Here is a 22,976-nt window from a genome sequence, read left to right as displayed (position 1 = left end):
TCTTTCTCCTCTCCGATCATTTCTCCACTTTTTCTCTTTGTCTGCTCTCCATTTTGCTAATTTTTCTGCTTCCATTGCTCCTCTTCCTCAGACCAAATATAATTTCAGAGACCAAGATTTTTCCTTCAAGCCACACTCGTTCTCCTCCTCCCTTTTCTAAGACCATCCTCTGCCTCCTTTCAGAGGGCTTTTCCCTCAGAACTTCAATCTTTCCTTAGCTCCTTTCCTCCCGACCTCCTTCCTCTCCCTCTATTTTTCTCCCCCTCCTTCCTCCCCTGAGACCTTGGACAGTGATGCCGGGTGTATTTAAGAAGGAAGCCGAGGATTTTCCACAAAGCTTCAATCTTGGTCTTTTACAGAGCGGCACCACATGAACACACACCAGGCTGCCAAACCAGGCTTTATAATGGCTTAAAATGTCCAGAGGAGGCGGGAGTGGAGGGGGGTGTCAGAGAGGGATGAGAGGGAAAGTAAAATAAGTGGTTGTGAGGAAAAAAGAGACTGAAAGCATTTTTAGGGAGTGGAAAAAAATATACTCTTTGTCCTTTGTTAAACTTAAACTGGAGATTAATTACTTTGAATTTATTGACTCATTTTAGTCCATGTCCATAAAGCAGCAATAAAGTGGGAGAAATGGAAAAAAAAAAAGGACTATGTTGGGAAAGGATGGAGGGTGAAGAGAAGAAAAAAAGGTTGAAAGATGGTGAAGGAGAGGAAGAACAGAGGGAGAGCGAGGCTCACAAGAAAGTCTCCCATTTCCTTCACCTCAGGCTGATCCTGAAACCACACAGCCACGTGGACACCACATCCTTCCTCTGTGTCTATGTGCATGCATGTGACAGCCCTACATTTACAGTGTGTTGAAGTGCAGTGTGTGTAGATGTTAATGGGGTGTGTGTGGGCCATTTTTCCATTCACAGTGCGTCTAAGTGCACTGGTTTTGTGTGCTTGTGTGAGTTTAATGAGCGTGTTTTTTTTGTGTGTCTGCACATGTTGCTGTGAATTTACTGCTGGCTTTAGTGCAGCCGTGTGTTTTTATGTGCTTGTGTGTGTAGTGTGACTTGAAGTGTGTGGGTGTGTGCTTGTGTGTGAGAGCGTCTGTTATTCATGCTGTGTGGCAGGTGTGCGATGCATTGTGTGCATGTGTCTGTATGAGTGTGCACAATCCTCTTTGCTCTTGTGTGTGTAGCTGCTGCATTGAGTGTGTGTGTGTGCTACCTTGCCAGTGTGTGTGCCTGCAGTATTTACAATGCTATTTGTGCAGCAAATACCAAATGTGATGCATTTTGTGTTTTTTTTTTTTCTGTTCCTGTGGAATAGCACTCCACACATATACTGTACAACTGCGTCTACAGAGAAGGTACACATAGTTTATTTCCTCCATGTCCTCGACGATTTTAGATGAACACGTGCTGTCGATGGAAGCTCAGAGATCACGTCAGTCTTTTCTTCTTCTACATCCAGAAATCCAGCATCTAATTTAGCAGAACCGCTGTCTCAGTGCTTGTCATCTGTCTTCCTATTTATCCTTCTCTTCTCCCTGTATGGAAATCTGGCATCTAATCTAGCATGAACAAGTGAATTAATGCAGATTTTTTCTTTCTGTCTCTCAGCCACTGAATCACTCTCACTGATGTGGCAACCCAGCTTCCCTCTAACACGGGCTCTCTGTGTTCTCATTCTTTTTCTTCAAAAGAAAACAGGCTATGGGAAAAGCACAATTCAATTAAAATGTTAATGTCACAACACGGTTTCAAGATTTGTTTAATTTGTAAAATGATTTTCACCTCACAACCCCTCGACTTCTGATCACAGATCTCAATGTGTTGTGAATAGCTCCACTAAACAGTGACTTTTTGTTTCCAGATTGTTTCATTTGTAGATGTTGAGGCTAAAAGAGGAACAAATACAAAGTCTTCCACAAAAAAAGCAGTGATTTGAGAAAAATCTGACAAGGAAACATTATGTTGTGTGGCGGAAGCATCTCCTGTCCGATTTTCAATCCTGTAAATCATTGAGACCCTGCAGGTTTATCTTGGACCCCTTGTGATATTGGGAACCACGACTACATGTGAATAATAAAGAGGCATTATGCATCAAAAATGATGATGACGGACTGGCATTTACGGCTCAATGAGTGTTTCAGTTTTATCTTGTTTTCTACAGTATTTGTATTTATTGGATTTCGTCTTCGGAAGAAAGCATGAAATATGATTTGAGACGACAGAACAGTGATACATAGTTTTACTATATAAAAAAAAAGAAATGATATAAATGGTTTTAAAAAAAAACAAAACATAAAACAGTGTGCTTCTTTAAAATCTAATTTTCATGTGGCCAAATTTGAGCATAAGTGACAGGGTAGCTTGGTGGTTTGCACTGTCACCTCACATCAGTGATGTCCTGTGTTCATGCCTCGGTCCAGGTCCTTCCAGTGTGGAGTTTGCATGTTCTCCCTACATTGCCCAAAGCTATGAATGCATTTGTCTGTGTTGTCTGCAGAGGTTCCTGCCTTTTGGTCAGTGTATGCTGGGACTGACTTCTGCCACGCTGTGAACCTGAACAAAAGTAAGCGGGTGCACGAATGGACAGAGACCATTTTGATGACCATTTCTGTTTTGTTAGCATTTGTCTGTTATCTACGCCTCATCTCCAAAGATGTAGACTTAAATTCTGCACCTTATTCCCGTCTCCAGAGTCGACAGGGTATGTTCCTGTCCATTTTTATCTCCCTTCCCCGAGCTCCTAATGTTGATCTTAATGTAATATCCGATTCTCTGCCCATCTCTGACTTCATAATTCATTTCAAGTTTTGTACCGCACCACAATCCACCGCTGTCGATAAACATGGCAAACTGTCTCTGTAAATGCTCCATCCAATCTTCCAAAGCTTACTGTCTAACCGTCTGTGAAAAATGTCTTCAGCGGACCATCAAACGCTGAGGTTCTGAGTCTCCAAAAACATCCACAAGCTGATTACCAAAGAGAAGCGAATCATACATTCTTTATCGCTCTAGAAACGTTCAGGAGTCAAAGATTTTCAGACGAGCTGGCATTGTGGGACAAAATTGATTTGGACTAAAAGACGCTATATTAGAGCAAATGAAAGAAACCTCAGTTTCCAGTCTGAGGGCTGCATTCCTGATCTGGGTACATGATGAAGATTTCACAGACAAAATGCAGGTTTAACTGAACCACTATGAAACATTCAGCTGGTCAAACACTGACCAGTGGTGGAACGTAACTAAGTAAATTTACTCTTCTGTACTTAAGTGCAAATTCAAAGTACTGAGTATTCCCATTTTATGCAACTTTAGACTTCCACTGTATTTCATCTCAGAGACAAATATTGTACTTTTTACTCCACTACATTTATCTGACAGCTTTACAACAAGCTACTTCTCAGACTACACTTTGTCATACCCTTCCTGTCCAGTAAAAACCATGACTCCAAATGAGAATGTATCTGGTCAACTGAAGAATGAACCTTCATGGGTTGAGAAACTTCTCCTTCTTCAGCTAAATAAACTCTTCAAAAAGCCTCCTGGATTAGCTGGAAAATGCATCATCACAAATCTGAAAATCTGTTTTTTACTGAGATACGTGGTTCTCACAGGACAGCCACACTACAAACATATGATGATCTTATAGAATATGATGCAATGATGCTGTACAATAAACCAGCCAACATTATATAAAGTAGCTCAAATGAGCTCAACCTGAAACATTGACAGCAGTAAAAAGCAACACTTACATGATTGCAGCTGTAATATTGATCCACAAACATCAGATATAATAGAAAAACACTGACAGGAAACATTTTACTGCAACATGACGACTTTTACTTTTAATGCTTTCAGTAAATTGTGCTGATACTACATACTTTTACTTAAGTAAGGTTTTAAATGCAGGACTTTTGTTTGCAGTGGGATATGTTCACAGTGTGATTTTAGTACTTATAGTTCAGTAAAGAACTTCCTCCACCACTGGAATGAACATCCCTGTTCACCTGTATTTGCAGACCTTGCGTAGGTTACATTAAATTGCCACAATCTGAAAACAGGGGTGAGAGCGTGACATTGCCTCACAGTTCAGGTCAGGAAAAGGGTGAATAGCTTTGGCTGTAATGAGCACTATTGACTGGGATTTGGATGGATTGGTAGGTGACTGGACACAAAATCTAATCTACTCTAATGCATTGTGGTGAGGTGTCCTGATTCATAATTAACAGACATATGACAGCCAGTGAGAAATTAAAAATACAATAAACTTACAATTCAGTACCGCTGTCCACATGGTTGCAGCCATAACGGCCTTCCCTGTGCTCTCTCCACAGTGGCACAGCCTGACTAATGACATGGCTGAAACTTGTGCATCTGTAGACATCTTTCACTCTCCATCCCGCCCTCTGCCTGCCTTGAAACACATAATTTAAATGTGCTTTCTGTGTGCTGGGTCAGTGAGATGCAGTTACAGCTCTACTCATTCTGCTTCATGCTGAGCGTTCCCACTGATTCCTCACTTGCTCAATGCAGTGTTGACTTTTTGAATTCTTTGCTTGTGTGTCTCTCTGTCTCGCTGTCGCCTTCCTTCCTCTGATCAGTCCCTGTGTGTCCCCCTCCCTCCCCACCAGTGTCATTCCGTTCCATTTAGAATCAGTCGGACAGCCAGTCAGTCACCTTGCCGCCTGGCTGTTTACAGGCGGAAAGGTCAGGGCAAATTGAGCAGAAGTCAGCCCTTGAGGGTTGAAGGGAAGGCTGGTAAAAGTGAACAAGAGAGAGAACGCCTGTCTGGGAGAAAAGGAAAAAAAGAACTCTTAAATCTCCAATACTGAATCACCTTTTGAGCTATTGATTGTGAGTTCATACTGTTTACACTTTGGATCTTTGCTACCGACCCTCGAGATTTTTACCTTTTTTTCGAGTGGGGTTCTATATGACAAGAAGAGTAACTAGCATGTTTAATGAGGCTTAAGAGGCTAATTCATTTTAAAGACGGACATGGATAATTTCAGTATGTCAGTGTCAAAATTGTGGATGGATATGTTGGTATTTTTATTGCAAACATGTCGGCATGATCTGTCAGGACGACAAACCCAACGCACAGACCAATCAGCATGTCCACAGAGTAGACACACTGTCATTCAACTGTATAACAACATGCGGGACTCTCTCGAAACTAGGCCACTTTGGTCTTAGGGTCCCGACATCACAATAGCACTAGTATGTCTAAATGAGACTGTTACAGGTGAGCAGCATTTCAAAATCCTGACCTGGCACAGTTTACAAGACAATTTCAAAAGCGACAGATGTGTGTGTGTGTGTGTGTGTGTCCACCATGCAGCAGAACCAGACAGAAAAGGGTAAAATAAATGTTATTTTCAATCAGTCAGCCTCAGCAAGCAGCAAGCAGCAGTCTGACAAACAGGAGGAGACCCCTGATGCGTTAAAGGACATTTTCCCAGCAGCCAGGTGTACTGCAGGGAGGAGGAGTGAGAGATGGGGGTTAGGTGTTGAAGTAGCGACTGCAGCAGAGCAATCTGCAGTATCCATGTGCACCTTCATGCATGCACACACACGCACGCCAATCCATACACACACACACACATCCATCATTTTTGGACATTACATGGACTTACATTGATTTCCTGGAGACTCTAACCCAATCACTGCTTGCCTAACCTTAATCCTTACCCGAGCCTCCTAACCTAGAGTATTCACCGTAAAATAAAATAATTTACATTATGGGGACTTGTTTTGTCCCGCATTAGCTCTAAGCTTGCTTTTGCTCCCTGTATGGTAGCTAGCATTGTGGCTCAGTGTGAACTGAAAATGACTGGAGGAGCTTGACGTGTGTGGCGACAGACACGAAGGCCATTCAGACTGAATCATGGAGGAGGCTGACAGCGAGTGTGAAAGTAGAAGAAGTTTTCATTTTTCCAAAGGATTAGCATCACACTGCAGCCAATCAGTCGTGCCGGCACTGAAAGCCACAGCACCCAGAGCTCAGACATCATCATCTTTTTCTAAATATTAGGAAATCATAAGTGGTCCTTCTTCAAGCTGTGTCGCATCCAAACTCACCTTGGATCTGTCAGAGTGTAACAGCACTCATGTAATCTCAACAACCAAAACCATTTTTTCTCAACTCCTCCGTCTGCTTCTCTTTTATCTCACTCTTTCACTTTCCATCTTCAAAGAGCATCTAGTTGCCATCCTTTGCTCTCTCTCTTTTTTGGCATGTTGTCTTTACCTCTCTCTCTCAGTCTGTCTGACTTGACTCAGAGAGTTTTATCGGCATTATTATTAGCATCAGCAAACCGTCACTGTTTTGTTACCTCTTGTGTGTATATGTGTGTGTTCCTGGCTGTGTGTGGCGGTTATCAGTGTGAAATGAGTTGCCCCCCCCCCCCCTTCTATCAAGTCATTATGATGTTTTCTTCCACATGCCTTGCATACTTTGTCTTTTTATCATTGCCAATCTCATGTTATGGAAGATGCTAAATCAACACACAGGAGATCCATCAATGTGTAATCTTTCTAACTTCAGATGAGAGGTGAAGATTGACAGGAAAAATAAGTCGTTGGAGAAAACAGATCCATCCTTAGATTCCCCTCCAAGCAGCTTATTATTAGATGGTACATGAAGCAAATATGAGCATTGAATTTGCATTTTTATTAATTAGCTCTTCAACAGCTGTTTTATGTAAAAAGAAAATATATTTGTCCATGCTGGGAAGCCTTCGCTAACTGTTACACAACTAGCAGCTAGCCACACAGGCATGGGAAACATACAGCAGAGAGGGGGGAGAATAAAAAATGAAACACAAAGGCGAGAGCCACATGCCGTTGAAAACACCTGGTGCCAGTGTTGTGTTTAAAGGGCTCAGGGCAAAAACTGCCTTTCAAACTATTGTGCCAATGAAAATAAAGAGTCGAAAACAGTCTCTTCCTTTAGATTCGCCTATTTTCTCCTTTATGTTTCAAAAACTAATGCAGGAGAGCAGGAGCCCACAGTCAGCCGCTGCAGGAGACAGCTGCTTCTGCTTCACAACAGCCCTGCAAAAATATCCATCGTCTAATAATGTTATGATGGGGATGAAAGTACATCACAATGATGAAAAAAAGGTTCATTTTTCACTCTAAATTACACAATATTATGGCTAAAGGAAATTTTCCATGATGCACTGGTGTTAAAGAGCACTGATTGACTATTTCCTGTTAACACATTGGTGTTAAGCATGTGCAGACAGTGCTTTTCCAGATGTGAATCTCCACCAGTGAAGCAGATTATAGGGCGTGCCTATTTTAGCCATCGATGACTCTGTACCCCGTCCAGCTTTACGTCGTTGTGCATCCACAGAACTGGATTAACACGTCGTCTGACTGATGGCTAATATGTTGCTGTTGATGTCTGCATCATTTCTCATTTCTCTGTCTATTTTTTTTTTGAAAAGATGGTCTAATTTCTCAAAGGATTAATTGCTCGTGTTAAAACAAAACTCAACAGTGGCAGTGATCACAATGACTCGTTGCCAAACAGATGTAAACACATGTTTGTGTCAAACAGAGCTGCTGTTTTTTCTTCAGTGTTACTGTGGTGCCATATTCATTCCAGACAAGTTGAATATCCGAGATTACAGTCAGGAGCTGCACGAAGCGAGCTGCAAATTCAGTAATGCTTGATCCTATTATTTTCTTAAGTTCTTAAGTTTATTATCTGTCTTTGCTCAGTTGGCTAAGTCGTCTGTTGTATATTCTAGCATTGCATTGGCGGCGGTATAGCGCTTCCATGTTTTATTCAGACTTACTCCCCAAAACACAAGAACAGCTTTTACACGTCAGTGCCTAACCGGGCTTACCAGGGCCAGTATGATAACATAAGATTAACATGAGACTAACCAAAGAAAAATCACATTTTCTTGAGCTAAATCCTTTTCAAAGAATATTTAAATTCAGATTTAACCATATTTAGGCGACAAAGATGATATATAATCCACTTTATCCTTGTTCAGTTGTGGCTGTTCCTATAGTGGAAACATGGCAGATTTTTAAGTTCTTTATATATATATATATATTTTATAATTTCCTGTCCTGTTTGTCACTATTCTGAAGCTTTGGAACAAATAATAGAGATGCATGGCAGTGATTTTCACAGCAAGCTGTCAGGAATGCCACAACTTAAGCAGCAGGGCATGAAATTACCTACTTTATCATATCTCGGTGGATAATTGTTTTTGCTATGGGTTTCTCTACATTTGCAGAAAGGTCACCGTGTTGGTGGGAACCTGAGTCGAGTGTAGCAGCAGCTGCAGCCTTTCTTTTTTTATTATTTTTAGGGTCAGTGTCTCCTTTCTGGCACGCTATCTTAATCTGGGGGTCTTAGCACTGCTTAGTTTGTTATTTTTTGTTGTCAGGTGTGTGTGTGTGTGTGCATGTGTAACTGTGAAACGGCAAGCGGCCGCAAAGGGAGGTGTGTGAACCTGCAGTCATGTGCCGTGCATGTCGGTGTGAGTATGTACGGAGGTGTGTGGCATTCGCACGTGGAAGAAGTTATTTTTATTTAAACAGTACCAGAGGTAGCGACACCTGTGCTGGCCAGAAGCCCGGAGACTTATGATGGTTTTTACTGCATGGGGCTCTGTTCACACCGCAGGATTGATGCCAGATGTGGCACTATTATCACATGGACAGAAGTCTGCCTCTTTAGCATGTGTGTCTGTCTGCCTGCCTGTAGTTCTTTAACTGGAGACACATTCAGATGTAAGACGAAAGCTGCATTTTATTCTTATTTCTGTTTTTTTTTTTTTTTTTTTTTTCTTTTGGGGTCTCTTAATCTTCTTTTTTTCCCTTATGTTTTTTTCAAGTGGCCTATATATTACAAAAGCATAACAGAATTCCTGAAATGCAGTTATGGCTTTTGGTTTCGGTGTGGCACCCCGACATTTTCAGTGGTCCCCTCTGGCCACCCCTTTGAAAGAAGTCTGAGGGCACCACTGAATGACTGTATAGTTGTCTATTTTTCATGGACTGCAGGATGTTACCTGCATCTGACACCAAAATGAAGTGGCAGCATTGTGAAAGTGACCCTTCTTGGCGAAAAGCAGTGAGACAAGACATCACACACCACCTCTGTACCTGTGCTCTTGTTTACAGTGTGTATCGTCATGTGCAGCAGCTCAGGTAATCCCCATTTTGGCTTCATGCCCACTGTTGCGTCTTGTGTCCACATGGCAGTGATTCATGTTCAGAGACATGGGAAGTCATATATTGTGTTTCCGTGTGTTGCTGTAAATCACATGCCCACGTTCTAGAGGTGAAATCCCAATTGAAACTTTGAGATGACATTTTTGGCGTACATGATTCTTCTTGTTTGCTTTATCTCTCGATCATATGAACATCAGTATGTCCGTCCATGTGCCTTTCTGTCCACTTTCCTCCACATGCTCCAGTGTAAATATAGCTTTGAATGATTCTGTTTTTTTTCCTCCATGCTCCATCCTTCACACATAAATGTGCAGATACGGTTTTGATTTGTGTTTGGTGTTTCCAAGCCTGTTGTAAACCAAGTCCCGGGTGACTTATATTGTTAGATCTGTGTGGGATAATGTAGCTTACATTGCAAATATCCTCAACTTAGAAAGGGTTATGATGTTAAACCACTCACACATCCTACACATACAGAGGAGCTTTTAAAGCCAGGTGTAAATGCGATCATAAATGCTTCTACTATCTAGATGCTTCTTGATGGACCATTTGTCTGAATTTGAAATTTTACTGCTAAAGTTAACTGAACTGGTCCTCATGGATTGTAAAAAAAATAAATAAAAAGCCACATTCAAAACTAGGTGTACCTGCAGTGGGTTTTTAATTCAAGTCATAAAAAGGACTGGAACAAAATGTAACTTTATATGACATGTTATACTGATCCCATTGCAAACACAATATATCTGGCTATCAATGATTTTTACACCCGTCAAAATTAATGAAATTAATGTCTCTGCAATCTCTGCAAATGCCACATTAGAGCACTTCATTTGTCTCTTGTTAACACGACAGCTATTTCCCTGATAACGAGCCTCCAGAAGATGGGAGTCAAAGGTCGTTTGAAGCAGTGACCTTAGCAACCTTGCTGAAATACAACAATTAAGCTTAATGGAGCCAACATTCACTATGTCAGTCAATACAGGGGTTCAATAATGTGATAGATTGGAGCTATGTATTGTTTAGGTTCAGATAAGGAAGCCGTCAAAGGTGACTGCAGCTGGCTGTCAGCGTTAGAACACAACAAATGTGCAGACTGCTGTCACTGCAGCTGTATGTGGTCTCCAGGGCACATGCTGGTCATCTTCCCTAATAGCTCTTTATCAGCGTACAGGCTGAGGCACACAAGCACAAGAAGAAACAATCATTCATATTCATCAGTCTAACACCTTTCCACCAATATTAACAGCTTTCACGGGAAGATACACAGAAGAAACATGGAAGACATGAATCTTGACCTGCAGACTTGACTTGGACTTGCTCCAAAGACTTTCCACCAGCTCTGCCTGTGAATGTGAACTGCTGGTAAAGTGCATAATATTGATTGTTGGTAATTAACCAGTCTGTGCTCTGAAGCAGTTTCCAGTGTTGCAGTGTGAGTTTTCTCTTGTCACATTTGCAGCCACAGCACCAGCAAACCATGCTGTGAATATCACTTCTTACACTGTCTTCCTAATTAAATGTTGCGCATCAAGACCCAATAAAGCTGGCACATACCACAAATTCAATATAATGCAGGAAACTGTAATGTCTTTGATGAGTTTTATATGTCGTCTGTGCGGTGGAGGATCATTGAACCCTAACACTGGCAAACTGGTGTTACTGGGTCTCACCTATCCTGCTACCAATAGTGTCAATAATAAATTGCCAGACTGCACAGTTTGCACGTTCTTCACATTGTATGTTTGCAGGTTTCCACAAACAGCTTTTTTTTCAAAAAGTGTTTTAATTAAAATAGAAACCCTTTATTGGCAATGTGTGTCAGTGTGTCTATGTGCCTCATTTGTCTTGATAAATTCCCGACATGTTCCTGACTTTCATCTTTTTGTTCCACTTTAAGGTTCCAGGAACAGATGCAGGTAAAGAGAAATCACTCATTAATACTTCCAGCAGGATTTTACAAGCTGTCTCTGTTATTTTGTCCACTCCCTGGAGCTCACAGTGTACTGAAGCTTCTGCACGATATATGTGCAGCGGAACAAACGAGGCCTGTAATGTGTGTATGGTGTTACACAAGGCTGGTAATAAATACACTCTGTCTTATAGTTATTTTTGCCCAGAGCCAGAGTTTTGAAGTGTGTATGGAGTTACATGAGGCTGGTAATAAATAGACTTTGGAGATAAGACAACGAAGATTTCTCCTCTCCTCCTCTTCCTCCTCGCGTGATGGAGATGGAGCGAGAAGCAGAGTAAAGTGATTAGGTTTTATTATTTTCTCCAGACTCTGAGCTTCTGGTTGATTAAATTAAAGCGTGTAGCGGCTTGTCTGAACACAGAAGGGGTCAAAACGAAACAGAACAGAATCGCTCTGGGGGAATGGAGGCAGGATGAATGCAATATGATAGATAATATGGTTTTGTGACGAGTGGGTGAATGAACTCAGATAAAAGTGATTGTGTCTTGGAAATCTCTATTTTGGAGAGTGGCTGAATGTAGTGAGACAGAAACCTACATGAGCAGGAAATGATGCAGACTCACCAAACTCTGTCAGATTAGTGGATAAGGATGACAAGAAGTGTCCAAACATCCAAACTTAGCTTTTTATTTATCTACAAAAGTCCGGCAAAAAGGAATATACCAGATAACAATGATAAAAACTATTTATTTGTTGATCTACTTTACCATAGTTGCCATAAGTATTTCCAACCTTGTTTAATGAACTGTCGTTATGTTATTTGTGGTGACATGAAATTCTTTGTGTTATTATTCTATAGACTCATTCATGCAGCCTGAGGTCTGCAATTAAAACAAAAGATAAGAGGGAACCTTAGTAAAGCTTGTGGAGTCTGGCAAAATGTTTCTAGCTGACGTGAAAAAAAAAAAAATCATAAGACATAAACAGTTCAGCTTGGTGGCAGTTTGCCCATGAGGACACATGAAGTATTATTTTTCACAAAATTTCCTTTCTGCTCTCTGAACATAGGATTAGGTGCTTGGAGAATTACATGCTTTATCAGAAAAAGTACTGCAAAATAACAGAAAATATGTTGTACATCATTATCACTGCCTCAGTCCTGGTTCCACACTCTAAAATGATAGGTTTCCAAAAGTAGACAACGTACTGTAGCTTGTCAATAGCTGCGAGCATTACAATCTCTTTTTAACTTCGTAAAGTGTAACTCGCTTACCAAGAGGATTTGATCCACTGATCCTCATTATATTCTCATCAATACCTCCAGGATTTAAAGAATTTTGCTCTTGAATGAGATTCTTAGAGTTAGGGTTAGGGTTAGTGCTCTACACAGAGATCTCCACCATTTAGAAAAAAAGAAGTCAATAGAAGAACAATTTCATTAGAATACTCCAGCAGAGAGCAGGCAGGCTCTTACACATGCATGTGGATTCCTGGGGTTCATAAGTTCAGGCTCCAACTTGGTTTAATGATGCAGTCTTCTGCACCAGGAGCAAGGCTTATTAAGACATACTTATATCATGTGGGGACCCGATCAAGGTAAGGGTATTCTCTCGCCCTGGGACCGTGGCTCCATTAAATATATACTAGTCATGCCATGTGGGAGTTTAACCTAAGTAAATGTCATCCCTCACCCAGAGACACAGGATGATTAAAACATAGGACCCATAGCTTGCCTGTGACCAACTTTATCCTCTTAATGAACAGTGTGAAGGAGATCGTGCTGCAATAACTGCCTTTCTTCAAAACAGGAGGAAATGTGGTTCCTAGTGTCCCAGAGTACCAGCTGGGTGGCATTATCATAAAATGCTAAACATCCATTCTGGAAAACTTCGAAACTTTCGTTCCAAATGATAATTTTCTTTTGTGCTGGTAATCATTTTCAAATGGTGAATCTCATTTTGGAATGAAACCCCAAAGTTGTACACTTGTAGAATATGACTCAATATTAACAAATTGAGCTATAACGAAATTACAGAGTGTCTCAGCAAGCAAACAGAAACCCAGCAGTGTAATCATCAACTCCCCAAAACAATAAGCCGCTGAGTTGAACCTGAACAGTTCACAGCCAGAATTACAATGAATCTAATAAGATGAAGATCAGCATTACAGCAGACCGCCAAGTCTGAGCAATCTATGAATTTCCGGTTTTAATGAGATGTTTTATTAGAGTTTTCTCAATATAAAGCAGTCCTCTGATATTTGTCTTTGTTTGTGGCATCAGACACTTTCACAAAGATACATACAAACAGCGGGAGGGAAAACTCAGAGGCACCAGGGTGGGACTAAAACTGTGATTGAGAGAGTCTCCTTCGATAATGGTAAGTGAGGCCTCGGGGCATGTTCACTGAGACTTGTTCAGGGCGGTTCTTTGTAGTCTGGGGGTTTTGCTCCACACCTGTTCATCTTGGGTGGCACCGGTGAGCCACTCAGCATCACCTGAAAAAGCAGGTCGCTGTCCTCGTCCAAGTCAATTATGTGGTTTATTAATACTGAGAATGCGAAGCCAGTGGAAATGACTCCAGGATGACTAATGCTCACATGAGGCTATTTGACCATGTTGTCTTAGCTGGTTAGAACATCAAAGAAGGCAAATTATGGAAAACAATCTATTATACTTCTCTTCCAGTGCAGGAACTAGAATCATTGTGGATTCCATAAAACTGTGCAACGTGCACATAAATGAACAAGAAACTGACAAAACAACACGCAGTTAAACAGTACTATGGGTGTGATGGCAGCTTCAGTATCTGTTACCAAAGTTCTGCTTTTATTAAAGACAGGCTGAGGTCTACTGTACAGCTCCAGCGCCGGGCTCCATGGACGTGGAAGAACCAGACCGAAAAAGTCAAGTCAGCTCCTTCCCCGGGGAAAAATATCGGCCATAAAAGACTAAATTTGGTGCCCTCTGGCACAATCTAATTCTGCTATTCTATCATGTACACTGATCTTAATTACTGCATATTTTAATGAGTTTGCCTCCCTGATTGTAAACATGTCGTTAATTACTGTAAAGGAGAATGAGGCTTCATGTGCATTCGAGCCCACACACACTGTAAATAGCTATTAGTATTTAAAACCAGACCTATTCCTGACTGATCCCAGCTTTTCTAATTAAGGTAGACTGTGTGATGCAGAAAAACATATACGCTTGTTAATATGCTGTGTATCACAACAGAAAGTTACATTCTGTCATAGTTTACTTTTAAACATGATTTGGGGCAGCTGACATTAGGTTTTAATGTGTGTCTGCAAAGCATCTCATCCCTGAACTCCACCATGTCGCATTGTGGCTGCAACGCCGCCACCGGTCTATTTTTGATGGATGCTGAGTCAAGCTGCAGAGAGCTCATGGAGCTAGGCAGGAAGTCAGAGACAGAATGGCACAGAGACTCAGGTAAATTTTCAAAATAAGACTTCCTGTGCAGACTACCAATCTTGAAAAAAATAAAAAATAAAAAATAAATAAATCTGAGCACATCGAGAACATCAGTCATGCAAAACACTCCACTTCTGAAACACAGGATGGAACAAAACCAAGTCAGGCCAGAATTTCCACTTGTGCAAAATCTAGCAGACCCATTGTCACAAAACATTGTTGAGCACATTCATTGTCATTGTGTCACCGTGCTGGAAACGCTCAGACTCCCATTGGGATGGACCCCTCTGAATTAAATGTCCCGGTGGCCTTTTCTCCAGCCCTCCCTCTGAACAGACGAACACTTCGAAAAGCTGACTAACACCTCACCTCACCCCAGCTGCCAGATGGTCATACATGCATAATGACATGTCGCTGACAGTGAACATAACAAATGGTCACATGTCACTCATATTTACAGTCAATAATTCACGTCATATTTAAACTGAATTTGAGCAACGAAAAGACAGATGAATGTAGTACAGAGGACATGAGAGAGACAAATATAGACAGGCAGAAAAAAACAAAGCAGAGAGGGATGGGAGGTGAGTTTGTTGAAAAGAGCGGCTTCCTTTTTTCCATAAAGGGACATTCCCTCGTTTCTCTACCAGTGAGCGGAAATGACTCACCCTCAAATCTAGGCCATGTCAGTCACACTGAAGCCCACCCTCCTACTGCCTGTGTGAGTCTGAGTGTATGTATATGTGTCTGTGTGTGTTAGCATGTGTGTTTTTTACTATGTGTGTTATGAGCTGGTTTTGGTTTACTTCCAGCTACCTCACAGTACTGCTGCTCACATACCATGGCTATGACATGCTACACCACACACACACACACACACACACACACACACACACACACACACACACACACTTGACCCAATCTGAGTAGATTTTTTTTTTTTTTTTTTAGGGTAGAAGGATGTGAGGGGAGTAGCCTAGAATTAAACTGAATTAAAGACTCTTTTTTCCTCTTGTTATTTATCTATTGCTTTTTCCCTCGTTTGCTCCTGAGCATGACTGCTGTGTGGCAGCATGAGGAAATGCTGTGTGTGTGTGCGTTTGTACCAATAGCCGTGGGCATCATCTGCACAGAGTTGGGGAATGCCATCATTCAACGGCCAAACAAGATGAAAATAATCTTTACAAAAACGACTTTCATTCTCCTCTCTCTTTTGTGGTAGACTCTGCCAAATAAATGTAACCGAACTCTGTTTGAGAAATGTGTTTAATTACACACCAATAAAATCACAAATCCCTATGGGAAGCATGTTTACTGTCAAGATTACACAGACTTGTTTGAAGACATGTCTGTCTGCCAGGAAATCTGCGTGTATGTGTGCAAGCATTCGCACGTGTGTGTGACTGAAACTGACATAGATTATAACTTCAAGCAGACAACAGGCCTTCAGGAGCTCCGTAAATCCCTCCAGTCATCTTGGCTGCACTCTCCAGAGCAATCATAAGTGCTGAAAAGCCCTCGCTCAACAGCTTTTTGCTAAAGTTAAAAAACATCCCACTTTTTGCATCCCGCCGATCAATTTCCGTCTCTGCGATCAATTTCGTCTTCCACAGATGGAGAGAATTCAAGAGCGCTTATGAGTTGGTGTTGAGAGAGAGAGAGTGGCGGGGTGGAGTGCTGCAGATGGGGAGCGAGAGGTGAGGCGATCGCTTGTTTTCTGCCAACACACACACACACACACATTTGGAATAGAGCAGCGGTTTATCACTGCAAAACAAGAAGACTGAAAATGACTCCTGAGCAGTTACTGTGCAGGAACCTCCAACAAAGTTTATAACTTGAAGTAGTTCAAACCATGAAAGCCCGGTCACAAGATCATTGTGTTACATGGCACGAATTGACCAAAATACATTTGCTGTTATCAGTTCAGGGATGAAAATGCACTCAACACACATGCGAACACACAGATTCCTGATGGGTCCACTGCACAGGCACAGCAGACAGCGGTGCAAATGAGCTGCGAGCATTGCGGGACGTTTTAGTTTTGAGCCCAAGGTAGTAACAGGATAGGAATGCTGATTCTCGTGCTTTTCACAGGTCGAGCACTCACACAGTAGAAGAAGAAGTCGGCACCGTCAAACTAAATTCCTCTGACAGCATTTTTGGGATATTTTTTAACTTTCGGCTAATTTTTGCTTCCTCTGCGGAAGAAGCACTAACACTAAAAGACACACGATAAACGGACTTGATAGATACTTGTTAACCGAGCAACATTAAGGCCGCAAACGACCCTAAACACAATACTTGCTGTAGGACACAGTCTCTCCATTCAGAAAGATAGCAACCAGAACAAAGTAACCATTCTAAGAGGTACGCATATAAACATTGTTTGAATTGCTTGTTTGTGGATGCTCATATTGTTGATGTTACTGCGCTAAAGTTAGCATTCAGCTTGAGTTAGCATCCACGCTGAGTCTAAAATGTCCTAAACTGGCCACCGTGCAAACAATAGGTGACAACGTGGCCTTTCCTCTGGCCAAATCCTTTTTTTTTTCACTTCAGAATATTTTTAACCAGCCCAGGATTTTGTTTCCTGGTGCTGTGGTCACCATCATTATAACCTCACAGCTTGCTAGCCTAGCTATGGACCTACAGTCTCATTAAGGATGGTGTTGTGGGTGGAGACAGTCTGAGTGTTGAGTGTAATTATCACAGAAGGAAATGTAGCCAGCAGCTGGGGGACGGGGAGCAGTCAGAGAAATCCAATCTTTTCTAAAAGAAAGGGTGACAGGCAGCATCACCGTGGTGCATGTGTGCTGGTATTAAATTGGGTGTGATGCCTTCAGGTGCTGGTTGGGGCTTGGAGTTTTTCGACGATTAAAATTAGGTGGTTGGTGTAAGGGTGAAAGAGGGCAGTTAGTTATAGGTTAAAGATGGTGGTGAGGCCTCACAACAACTGAATTACAAACATGTGTGACAGACAGACAGAGACACTTTTCACTACTTCTCATTTACAAATAGCTTGAACCAATTCTCCCCTCATCATTAAACCGCTCTGTGTCACATTTGCCCTTGGTCAGACTTTCTCTTTGTCCATATTCTCCGTCCCCCTTTCTCATCTTCTATTTCATCCTCTTCAGCTTGTTTTCTCTCCCTCACTTTGCCGTCTTTCTCCCCGTCCCTCTTCCAGGCACTTATTACCAGTCTAATTAATTCCACATGCTGACACTGGTCAGGCTTGGTGTCTCTCACACACACATAAATACACACACCAAAATCCAGGCTAAGCCTTTCACTCTCTCTCTCTTTCTTTAGTAGTTGCACCCAACTGCTTCCAGCCAGAACAATTAAGTTCCCATCAAAGTGGAAGCAGAGGCCTTAAAGCTGGAACACTGCAGGCTTACTGGGGTTCTGGGCAGGCATGCAGAGTACAGATGTAGACATGACACAAACCCTCCTTTTTACCGCCTGGATGCAGTGAACTGCTGCTGCAGGAGGTATTTGGAATGATCATTTGTCTCATTCAGTACTCTGGGGAATGTGCTCATGCGGTGATACGAGCAGGTAGTGCAGCACATCACCAGTTTTCAGCTAAACAAACCGTTTAATCTCCCGTTATTTCAAAGCAATATTCCTCAAATGATGAGCAGGTTCATCTGCTTCTGTTCTGACCTGCCTGATTAAATTCACAGAAATAGACACATAATACATTTCACCTTAACTTGACCCTTGTTATTATCTCATAGGAGACTGACAAGCAAAGAAACTAAACTGCTAGATGTTAGATTTACTGCACAGGATGTGCACATTTTGCAAAGTTAAGGGGTAAACTTCACACCATATAGTAGAACTCCACTGTATCATATCAAAGGGATGCTTTTGTTTTTGTATGTTAACACAGAAAACACCCTAACCTGCACCAACATTCAATGTTAAAGTGATGCAAGATAATTTTAAATGACATAAAACGTATAAAAACTTTCCCCAGTGCTCTCATCACTCCAACTTTAACCTCCGTTATAAAGTATGCAAGGTGACTGGGTATTGTACTTAAAATGCTACTTATTTCATGTTTCACTTCCTTTTGGAGTTTGCAGCTTCGAAAACAACAGTTCACCAAGCATGCAGCAAAACAAAAAAATCATCTACAGCTACATCTGTATGTGCTGTCTGGTTTTATCAGGACCCATATTTATGCACTCCCCTGCAGACTTAGTTAACCTCGAGTTCAGCTTCCTATGAGTTACAGCTAGTTCAGAGGCGTGGAGAGACGTGATATCATTGCTATTTTTTACACTCAGACAAAAAAACCCACTTTTGGCAGTCGGCGACACTTGGCTAGCAATGACACACAGTTTTAGGAGTTTCAGCTATAAAAAAAAATATAACTATATATTTAAGAGTTTAAGCCTGTGAGAGAAGGTCTGTAAAGTGACCCTGCCCTGCCTCTTGGTAGCTTCAGCTCCACAAATAGATTTACAGGCTTTCATTAAAGCAGCCAGTGGTTATGCAGGGCAGAGGCTCTTGGATGGCCAGCTGCATGTATGTGTGTGAGCACGAGCATGTCTTTGTGTGACTTTACGCAGCTGTGTGTGTGTGTGTGTGTGTGTGTGTGTGTGTGCGCGTGTGCGTGTGCACGTCTGAGGCTAGGCCCTAGATTACTTCCAGAAGTTGAGCTCCACAGCCTGCTGTTTCATTACAGCTACAAAGCGACCGCACGGCTACACAGAGTGCAGAGTTGCAAAAACTTTTTTTTTTTTCTCCGCTCCTCGCTGCCTTCGTCCACCCCTCCTCCTCCTCCTCTCTTTCATGGTTACAGTTGGAATGGAAATAAACATCTGTGGAAATACATTTCTCTCCATTTTGGGATTTCGCAGAGAAGCTGAGATGGACTTATCCAATTTCAAACAACTTTGAATATGAACCAGTGTTTCTCCAATTTGAAACAACTTCATGGCAAATGGCAGCTCGGAGATTGCAGCAGTTTATTTCAGGATCAGACAACTTAACAGCGCTGTTCTTTTCATCAAGTTCAAATATGTTTAACTTCAGTGGTGTCTAGCAACTTTGCACATTCTCACATATATCACATCAGCTGGCTTGAGCCTATTAAGTCCTGTTTTTCTTGGTCTAAGTATGAGCATCTGAGCGCATGGTGTGATAATAATTTTGTGGTGGGTTTTAACTTTTGTGCCTTTTTATTGCCAATACAGTTGAATTTTAATATAAAGGCATCAAGCAGCTTACCTAGAACATGTGTCAAATATATATATTGTAATGCAGACAAAAGACTTGCTCACATTCCAGAGGAAAAGGATGATGAAAAACTGAGGTTGTACCAACCTCATGGACATTTTCTGCTGATGATCGGTGTGTGTGACTTGAAAGAAGTGGCTTTACTGCGCAGAGATGCATATACCCTGTGCTACATCGCTGATTTCACCACAGCAGCGGAGAAGCCAATTGCACTGAGTGAGATTCGTTCTGATTGAGGCACCTTATTTTTGAAAAGCATAACCATGCCTAATGTGGTTGAGTTGTGTCACTTTCCCTGGAAGAATGGACTGAAACCCAACAGCTACAGTGAAGTTTGAGATTTCCTTTATAAAAAAATGATCAATTTGTAATTCAATGAAAACAGGTAAAAGGCAAATCAATAAAGAAAAGATTTGAGGTTCATCACCAGAAAATTAATTTGAAAAATATTCAGGGCATTTATTTGTTTCATGAAGTGCAGGAAGCACAGCAGAAGCTATTTATCTTTTGTTGACTCTTTCATTGAATATGTTTTAGCAACAAATGAGAAAAATAGAGACAATTTTGAAAAAAAAATGCTTTGAGATAAATGAGAGGGATTGTGAAAAAGGTGAAACAGAAAAGAGGACAGTCAGTAAACTGTCCCTAATTTAAAGAGCTTAAAACTTTCCAGTAAGAATCTAAGATGCTGAATTTCTAAACCAATCTGTGTTATCAGAGGAGGAAATGCACACCAAAAAAACTGTTTAGTGGGCACCAACATTTCTGTGTCTGAAGTACATAGCAGTAGATTGGAAGTGCATGTTTTTGTAGCTGAAAGCACCCTGCCCTGCTTGAGTGTTTTTAAATTGTTGCTTCAAAGCTCAGCTAAAACACATGTGCATCCTTGAACTCACAAAGCACAACAGTACTGTCAAATAGTTTTTGGTGCTCCGAAACCACATAAATACACGTTTGATTTAATTACTAACTCCTCAGGTTCACAGAAATGGCACAAACGTGTTGTATTTACCTAGTTACCCCTCATTACTGTACCTTTACAAGCAGAAAATAGGCTGGGCATGGTTCATAATAACAACCTAACAGTGTGTGTGTGTGTGTGTGTGTGTGTGTGTGTGTGTGTGTGCGCGCGCGCGTGTGTGTGTGTGTGTGAGAGAGACAGTCTGAGGGCCTGACATTGATTCCCCACACTTCAAACTTCCAGATGTGGCTGATTCAAACCAGCACCTGGCAGCTTTTTCAATAAACACAAACACACAACAGGTTACGGGAGTGCAGTCGGAATTTATTGCATCCTCTTCCTGCACTGTTTATTAATACCCTGTGTGTGTGTGTGTGCTGTAGTGGTGGGGGTGGTGGGGGGTCGATGGGTATTTGTGTGAATTAATCCACTGCTTGACTCCCTTCAGTTGATCCCACTCATGCATCGCTAAAAGGAAGCATTAGGCGTTCAGGTAATTTGAATCGCGGATTAGATGAGAGGAGTAGAGGAAAACGTGGAAAATGACGGAAGGAAAGGAGGATAGAGTGAAACCTGGGTGTCTCCTGAGAGTTTTAATGGCAGGGGCAGAGTGAGAGAGTGACACCAATCTGCAGGAAGTAGAGATTATATCGGTCCTGGAAATGAAAGCTTGGACTGATCAGAACCCACACAGGTCCACCTGGACCGGCACAGTGCTCAGTAGCATTTCCACAGCTGAGCCTGGAGTCTCAGTGCAGAGAACAGCTAATTCGAAACAAATGCATTGTAAGTGAAGATTTTCAGCCATTCAGATCAATGTTTCATAAACCTGAAACTCTTATTTGAATCTAAAGGTGCAACAAACAAATGCATTGAAAATAGCAGGATACAACATGATAGAGAAAAACAGTGCAGGAAATACGATATTTTCTTAAGCACATGTTCACTTTTTGGTTTTATTCTGGGTGTTGTATTATATTCAAGGACCAAGATATTCTTCCTGAATGGAGAGATGCAGGTGTAACAGCAGCTCCTGCAGAGAGTTGCATTATGGGTTGTTTGTAACTTGAAAGTTTCGGAAAGTTCATTTCTAGTGTGTCTTTTGAAGTTAATAATGCATAAAAGTGTTGGCAAAATGTAACCTACGAAAGTGTCTGATGGCTTGAGGAAAATAACTTCCTGACGAGAAATAAAGTGTGGAATCATCTATTCAGCTGCCGAGAGCGACCGGTGTCACACAATGTCACGATGAGCGGCCTTAAAAGGCACAAGTGCTGAGTGTGAGACCAAATCCTAATGACAAGCAAATGAGGGATGAACCGTACTGCCCTGTTTTAATGGAAGCAGCCTATTTCATGATTCAGTTTCACGAGAGAAAGGGCTTCATGGTTCTCCACTTTACACAAATAGTGGCCCTATTTTTGGAAGTCTTTCCCAACAGGATTATTCTAGAAGTGTTTGCTGTCTTCAGAAAGCCTTTCTGTAACAGGTGTTGGGGAAGGGGCTGTGGATCTTACTGTATATTTAGGTCAATACCGTACCTACTATTGTGAATTCACTTTTGTCTGCCTTTGCCATCAAAGTAGAGGCCATACTGTTGCCTTAATCGATTTCTGAAAAAAAAAAAAAAAAACCTGCAGTAAAATTCATTGTCGTTAAACCAGTGTTATCAGCTTCATTGGCAAAACAGCAGAGTCGGACAAATTTAGTGAAGTAATGAACCAAATTAATGGCCAAACGGAGGGAGCCATCAATTGTCAGTCTGACTTCATTGGGTTAAGAACAAGGATTTTAAGATTTTAATACTGTGATTTCTGCAAAGAAACACAACAAATTCTGGCAGGGAGCAACGGAGTAGATGGAAGACGATAAAACAAGCTTTCACTACTTGGGCTGTCTGGGAGGTGGGCTCATTAGTGGCTGGAGGAGAAAGGTGGAACCATAAAAGACCTGCCATTTCCATCCAAGATCAACCATTTATCTTGTTTTACAACTCCTATTTTAGTCACTTTGTGATACGTCTTACATCAATCATTAATGAGAGATATGAAGGCTTCATGTGAGACATCCACCTGTTTATGATGTGAATGGAAAACACAAAATAAACTTGTTTTAAACTGTCAAGCAGAATCCCCCCGAGGTTCAGTTTACAGCAATCCATGATGTATTAGGACTGGAAATAACTTTCCATCAACCATCATCAAC

Source organism: Chelmon rostratus, chromosome 11 (genome assembly GCF_017976325.1).
Source record: "Chelmon rostratus isolate fCheRos1 chromosome 11, fCheRos1.pri, whole genome shotgun sequence".
Lineage (NCBI taxonomy): Eukaryota > Metazoa > Chordata > Actinopteri > Chaetodontiformes > Chaetodontidae > Chelmon > Chelmon rostratus.
The sequence above is the reverse complement of the archived record's forward strand: the minus strand, read 5'-3'. Positions refer to the sequence as shown.